Source organism: Ovis aries, chromosome 2 (assembly GCF_016772045.2).
Source record: "Ovis aries strain OAR_USU_Benz2616 breed Rambouillet chromosome 2, ARS-UI_Ramb_v3.0, whole genome shotgun sequence".
NCBI classification, from domain to species: domain Eukaryota; kingdom Metazoa; phylum Chordata; class Mammalia; order Artiodactyla; family Bovidae; genus Ovis; species Ovis aries.
This window is the reverse complement of record NC_056055.1, coordinates 22,759,549-22,767,862: the sequence shown is the minus strand read 5'-3', so window position 1 is coordinate 22,767,862 and position 8,314 is coordinate 22,759,549.

Below are 8,314 nucleotides of genomic sequence, written 5' to 3'. Positions count from 1 at the left end.
AGAGTCCCTTGGACTGCAAGGAGATCCAACCAGACCATTCTGAAGGAGATCAGCCCTGGGATTTCTTTGGAGGGAATGATGCTAAAGCTGAAACTCCAGTACTTTGGCCACCTCATGAGAAGAGTTGACTCATTGGAAAAGACTCTGATGCTGGGAGGGATTGGGGGCAGGAGGAGATGGGGATGACAGAGGATGAGATGGCTGGATGGCATCACTGACTCGATGGACATGAGTCTGAGTGAACTCTGGGAGTTGGTGATGGACAGGGAGGGCTGGCGTGCTGCGATTCATGGGGTCGCAAAGCGTCGGGACATGACTGAGCGACTGAACTAAACTGAACTGATATAAGTCCAACTTACCAGTACTGAGAACACACAAACAAGCAACACTGCTAAATTCTTCAGGCATTATATTTTGAAATAAACACAAACAGGACGCTAAGCCTCCTATACTCACAAATCACAAATACACACACCCATAAATTACTCATGAGTATACATCCCAAATGCTATGACACACACAAAACACAAAAACACCGACAATATCTGTTCTCTAATATACAAATGCAATTTTCACACACCTATGGACACAGATGTGCAAATATTCCCAACCTCTGAACATAGAGATCCCCCTCAAACACTACCTCTCCACTGCTCCACAAACATATAAACAAAGGACACTATATAAACATATATACCCTCATGCTAATATACACAGACCACCTCTTACTATTTACTACCAAACACATGTATAAACACCCTCAGTTCAGTTCAGTCGCTCGTGGTCGACTCTTCGCGACTGTTGAGCTTTAAGCCAACTTTTTCACTCTCCTCTTTCACTTTTATCAAGAGGCTTTTAGTTCCTCTTCACTTTCTGCCATAAGGGTGGTGTCATCTGCATATCTGAGGTGACTGATATTTCTCCCGGTAATCTTGATTCCAGCTTGTGCTTCATCCAGCCCAGTGTTTTTCACGATGTACTCTGCATAGAAGTTAAATAAGCAGGGTGACAATATACAGCCTTGACAGACTCCTTTTCCTATTTGGTACCAGTCTGTTGTTCCATGTCCAGTTCTAACTGTTGCTTCCTGACCTGCATATAGGTTTCTCAAGAGGCAAGTCAGGTGGTCTGGTATTCCCATCTCTTGAGGAATTTTCCACATTTTATGGTGATCTGCACAGTCAAAGGCTTTGGCATAGTCAATAAAACAGAAATAGATGTTTTTCTGGAACTCTCTTGCTTTTTCCATGATCCAGAGGATGTTGGCAATTTGACCTCTGGTTCCTCTGCCTTTTTTACAACCAGCTTGAACATCTGGAAGTTCACAGTTCACGTATTGCTGAAGCCTGGCTTGGAGAATTTTGAGCATTACTTTACTAGCATGGGAGATGAGTGCAATTGTGTGGTAGTTTGAGCATTCTTTGGCAGTGCCTTTCTTTGGGATTGGAATGAAAACGGACCTTTTCCAGTCCTGTGGCCACTGCTGAGTTTTCCAAATTTGCTGGCATATTGAGTGCAGCACTTTCACAGCACCATCTTTTAGGATTTAAAATAGCTCAACTGGAATTCCATCACCTCCACTAGCTTTGTTCATAGTGATGCTTTCTAAGGCCCACTTGACTTCACATTCCAGGATGTCTGGCTCTAGGTGAGTGATCACACCATCGTAATGATCTGGGTTGTGAAGATCTTTTTTGTACAGTTCTTCTGTGTATTCTTGCCACCTCTTGTTAATATCTTCTGCTTCTGTTAGATCCATACCATTTCTGTCCTTTATCGAGCCCATCTTTGCATGAAATGTTTCCTTGGTATCTCTAATTTTCTTGAAGAGATCTCTAGTCTTCCCCAATCTGTTGTTTTCCTCTATTTCTTTGCATTGATCACTGAGGAAGGTTTTCTTATCTCTCCTTGCTATTCTTTGGAACTTTGCATTCAAATGGGAATATCTTTCCTTTTCTCCTTTGCTTTCTGCTTCTCTTCTTTTCACAGCTATTTGTACAGCCTCCTCAGACAGCCATTTTGCTTTTTTGCATTTCTTTTCCATGTGGATGGTTTTGATCCCTGTCTCCTGTACAATGTCACAAACCTCCATCCATAGTTCTTCAGGCACTCTGTCTATCAGATCTAGACCGTTAAGTCTATTTCTCACTTCCACTGTATAATCATAAGGGACCCTAGCAGTTTCCAAAGAAATGCACTTAGAATACTCTTAAAAACTCCATACCTCATGAACAAACTTTGATAATTCATACACCCTTTGATGACATACACATAAATTACTATTCACAAGTAACATACATAAAAGTATCCCCAGGAAACCATTTATGAAATAACTTCCACATACCAAATGATCCCTAGCTAGTAGGAGCCAGCTCATACATCTGCAAATACTAACAAATAACCATGTCACATGTTCCTAATACATATAAGTGCAATTCTCCAACTCCTGTGTATAAACCTGGAACCTCACCTTCTCATCAGATACACATATACTCTCTTCTAAAAATACTTAAGCCTAAGAGGCCCCTACTGAAAACTACAAATACATAGCACTAGCAGATATTCCTCCAAATGGTCATGCCCTTGAATACACACACACAAACTTACTTTACAAACAGCTCTCCACAAGCTCCAAATAGAACAATTACCCACTGCACTAAAAATAAGCAAACATATAACTACATATACTCTCTGTTTCAAATACACATCCCACACTACCTGCATATGCATAACCCCACATTCCCAAACTCTCACACAGAATTAACTCTTCCATCCTGCATAATACAGTATTATACAAACACAACACACCCACATCCATCAGTTCCATAAAATAGCCACAGACTTCCCCCTACACAGCAAAAGATACATACACAGCTCCTGAAAATACAGACACACAAACCACATAAGCCCTACAACATACACATTGCACAAATGATATCCTGAATACACAAATGATCATGCTACATTCACCAAATACACAAAACAGATAGTATACCCAAACTAATACTCGCCAGTCCTTTTCCTAACACTGTCCTTATGCATATGCAAATCCATCATGAGACACACAGAAATTCCCAAATTCATGGGTGAAAAAGACACATGCAAAAATATTCCCCAAATACCAAATTACAAACACCTAACCACTAACTACAGAGAAGGCAATGGCACCCCACTCCAGTACTGTTGCCTGGAAAATCTCATGGACAGAGGAGCCTGGTAGGCTGCAGTCCATGGGGTCGCAAGGAGTCGGACACAACTGAAGCGACTTAGCAGCAGCAGCAGCAGCAGCAGCAACCACTAACTCCTTGAGTACGTCTCGGTTAAATCTCAATACCCTTCAAATACCCTTCAAAGATTTACCTTACACATTCTCACAAATACATAACTTCCCCTTAAACACAAATATTCACAAACAAAACCAACCCACACATTTGATTACATATCAGATTCCCACCAACCAACTGATTAAACACGAACCCTATCTATGCTTGCAAATCAATAGTGAATTGACATCAGACTATGAATCAATGTTTATTACTACATTCAGCAAAGTTTCTTATATCATAGACAAAAGAGTGCAGTTTGAACATTTGTGTCCAAATCAATTGAACAATCGATTGATGTCTTTACATTAAAAATGAAGACATCAGTGAAACTATGATTTCAGTCACTTTCCATTCATTTTCCTATAACCTGTGCTAGTTCTTAGGAACCTGATAAGGGCTTTCAAATCGGAAGAACTTCCGTCTAGCTTTCGTACTCTTCAGAACACGTGGACAGAATGGCACCTGTTTAACGGCTCTCACACACTATTTATGCCACAATTTACGCCCACAGTCACTGAACCGTTCTTGCAGCCTGCTCCCCCATGGCCAATAACCCTAGTGTAAACACAGGGAATTGAGCTCTATAGGGGCATGAATCCACCTGTGGGGAGTCTCCCCTACACAGACAAAGGCACAGATACCCGACAGGGTGAACAGCAGTCAGAGAGTGACACCCGCAGGTTGAAGGGTCCCTCCATCCCTTACCTCCAAGTTGACTGTGGAGGCGGCCTTCAGAGGTCCGGCCCGCTGCTGAGTCAGCCGTTGGGGCCCCGCCCTCCAAGCTCGCGCGTGCGCTCCTGTTTTCCTGAGCAGACACCCTCAGCAGACACTTAGAAGAGCCATTAGACAACCACACTTCGAGTGCCCGGAGCCCCTAGGGTCCTGTTCTTGCAAGCACAGGACCTGTGGGAAACTGTCCTTTTAAGTTCCTGCTGGAGAGGAGAGAAATGGAGGGTCGGGGTATCCTGAGGAGCTTGTCTCCTTGCTGGCTATGTCTCTTGCTGGAAACGTTGTGGTTCTCTCTTAAAACTAGCTCTCGTGAGATGAGCACTTGTGATTTTTAAATTGCACACGTGAAGTCCTTGCGCTTAGATGCAAAGAGTTTTGGAGAGCTCCATCCTTATCACAATATCCTCAAATTGGAGCAAATGCTTTCGTGACCTTCAGACTGCAGTTGCTTGCTTCTTGTTTATGCCTGTCAAAAGCAAGTAGGTCTTTTTCCTAGCAAGCTGGACGTTTCTGTTAAAGAACAATTCCAGCAAAGAGTTTCAGACCTGGGAACACCCTTAAGATGCTTTCTCCTGATTCCATTCCTAGAGTTCTTCCAAATGCATATACTCTACTAGAATATTTTTTTGTAGTGTATTTAATACATGGAGTTTTTTTCAGTAAATATTGAGTGTTTCCTTTGTAAAGTTTTTGTTGTAACCCTGAGTAAGGGTTACAGTCTGATTCAGTTTAAACACAACAGGTATTAATACTCTGGGAACAATTTTACTCTCCCCCTTTTTTGGTAACATATTGCAAAATTTCAGTTGACAATAAAAAAATAAATAGTAATCAACTTAGTGACCTGACTGTGTAATCCTCGCCAGCAAATCCTCTTTCTGGTCAATTGCAAGATTAGAGCATTTCTCACTCAACGGAAAGCTTCTGAAGATCTCTCAAATTTAACTGTACTAAGAGAAGCAATGACAACCCACTCCAGTACTCTTGCCTGGAAAATCCCATGGACGGAGGAGCCTGGTAGGCTGCAGTCCATGGGGTCGCTAAGAGTCGACACAACTGAGCAACTTCACTTTCACTTTTCACTTTCATGCATCGGAGAAGGAAATGGCAACCTACTCCAGTATTCTTGCCTAGAGAATCCCAGGGGTGGGGGAGCCTTGTGGGCTGCCGTCTCTGGGGTCACACAGAGTCAGACACGACTGAAGCGACTTAGCAGCAGCAGCAGCAGCAGCAAGAGCTTCCAAGTGCAGACTTGAAAACTCCACAAGACATAAACATTGTGTCTCTTCCTGTCTTTAATGTTCTATAGTGGTGTGGAAGATGAACTGTCTTCTGATGCTTGTGATCCGTGTCCAGAGATACTTTTTCTTTGTGATCAATGCCTGCCCCAGTGTCTCTGTAGGAATAGTCAGAGATCATGATTTAAAGGAATTTTAGATACTTCCTTCTTTGTCTGGTCTTCCCAAATCATATTTGGGCTGATTTGATTATATCTGTCTCTGGGGTGTAGTATTTTGAAGTAGTACAAAAATGATTGCAGAATTGAGATCAGATAACTTTTACATAATGCAATTTTTGTATCAGTGGCCCTGAGAGGCCTCATTCACATACTTCATCAGAGTTATGAGTGAGAATCTTGTAACTGGTTGAAGGACTGAACAAGGGGAGAAAGCATCAAGAAAGCTTTCCTTTCTTGTATTCTGCCTCACCATCCCTCTAGCATCAAGTCTAACATTGGCTGAATATCATTTATGTTTTCCTTCATGATAAAAGTCCAAGTACTGAGCCATATTTCCAAGTTATTTTTTCAGTCCCCAACAGGAGTTTCTTGATATAAAGTTCATCATGATATTACTTTAAATACTCTCACCTCATCTTTTCACCTTTTGAGTCCATTTTTTCTTGCAAGGCGCAAGGAACTTCATAAGCACCAACAGGAGTCTTTTTCACCATATGGAACTGTCCTTCTAAACCTCTTTCTTTCCCCAATACCCCACAATCCCTGCTATTGCAGGGAGTAACTGTTGTCTCCCAAGAGATCTGGTTGAAGTCCTCTGAAGTTTTCACCCTTCATATCCCTTGACAAGATTCCTAAAATCCTTTCAATCTCACAACACGAAAGGCGAATATTCTTTCATATCATTTTGATAGTGATAAACTGACATTGATTCTCAATATGAAAATAAGAATCAGGCAAATTATTTAAAAAAGAGATGCTCCCATTATTTCCAGGCAGGTGGGTCCATATCCAATGATGAGCCTAAAGAGCAAGGGTATGTAATGCAGACAGGAAATTCACAAGCTTATAAGCAGGATTTGCGGGCTAGGGTTTAGATGGAAGTGGATTTGTGTGAATGGGGATTGGACATTGCTAGATAAACTTTTGGCATTTTTCTCAAGGTGCACGTCCATTTCATGGGTAATAGATTTTTAACATCCAGAAAAACCAGTGCTCTGGGATATTTAGTCCTTTAAACACAAGGAAAGAGAAGAGTTTTTACCTTCTCGTTCCTCAGTTCTGTCCTCAGTCCTACTAAGCCTAAACTTTCAATGCCATGTGATGGCTCTTCCAAATCCATTTCATCCAGAGTCTGCAGATTTTGTGTGTGTGCAGTTGTGTTTTGTGTTGGACCCAAGATGCACACTTCAGTCTCTTTATTCCCAGTTCTCTTTCTCATAGTGTAAACTGTGGTCGCTCAGTCATGTCCGACTCTTTGCAGCCCCATGGACTGTGCCCACCAGGCTCCTCTGTCCAGGAATTCTCTAGGCAAGAATACTGGAGTGGATTGCCATTTCCTTCCCCAGGGGATCTTCCCGACCTAGGGATCGAAACTGAGTCTCCTGCATGGCAGGCAGATTCTTTACTGTCTGAGTCACAAGGGAAGCCTCTCTTTCTCAGAAGAATGACGAATAATAGTTTACTATATTACACTTTTTTGGTAGTACTGCCAGATAAAATACAGATTTTGTTAAATGCAGATATCAGATAATGAGGAAAATAATTTGCATAAAACTATGTCAAAAATATTGCATAGGGCACAACTAGACTAAAAGCTATTCTGTTGTTTATGTGAAATTCAAAAATCAAATTCATTTAGGCACTTATTATTTTTATTTGCTTGATCTGGCCATCCTACCTTTCCAGGTAATTTGAAATTTAAAAGACTGTAGAAATTCTTGTTCTATGAATTAAGTCCAGAAACAGAGGGGCTTAATACAAAATACAAAAACAATCATTGAAAGTATACTTGGATATATTGGAACATATATGAATTTTCAACCAGAAAAAAAAAAACTGGAGACATTTTTAAAAAATGAATATCAATTACATTCGTATTTAGTTGCAAAACACATCTCTGGAAAGATTTTAATGAAACAGATAACTCTGGTTTTCTCTGGGAAAGAAAGATTGAATTGAAGTGGGGAAAGAGGTGGAAATATGTCACACATATTCCATTTCTCACAATTTGATTTTGAACCATGAGAAGGTGTTACTTGTTTTAAGTATTACACTAAAATAATTTAAAAGATAAAAAACTAAATATTTAACAACAATGTAATGCTATGAGAAACACAGTGAATTATGGTCTTAGACATGTGGGCTGCATGATGGTTTTTTGATAGATGGGCATTTTCCAGCAAAAAGGATCGTTAGTAAGGAAAGTCCTGCTGAATGTTGGTTGGGGCACAAGGACTGCTTCCTTAGGAATGATGTACAAACAGCAACCAAACACCCTGCATCTGCTGAGACAATCCTAATTTCAAACTCTCAGCTCCATGTAGCCGTTAATACCTAAGGGTTTATAAGACTAAAACTTCTTCCGAACTTGTTCTGAAAGTCTAGTCTCTGTTGAAGCAAGTCAAGATCCAGTTAGGAAGCAGAGTGAGTTGAGGGACACAAAACTAGGTTGATGGAAAAAAAAGTGAAATAGGTGGAAGATCAAGTCCAATGTTGTTGCTGTGAAACTGAGAAATAATTGATAAATTGACAAAGAGGCAGACACCAATTGTGTCACCACGCTGTAATGTGGAAGGAACTTCTGGTTCTTGCCTTCCTGCCAGAGCCGTTCATGGAATGTCTGCTCACCCCACCCAGGTCCCCCTGCCTTCTGCCCCTCCCCCGCTGCAGAATGTTTCAGTTCCACATTCTACTGTTTGAATTCAAACATTTCCCTTCTTTACTTGGATGCTGAGCATCTGCTGGAGCAGGCCCCTCTCTGGGTCTTGGTCTTGACTTTTCTCATTGAGGCTACCGGGCA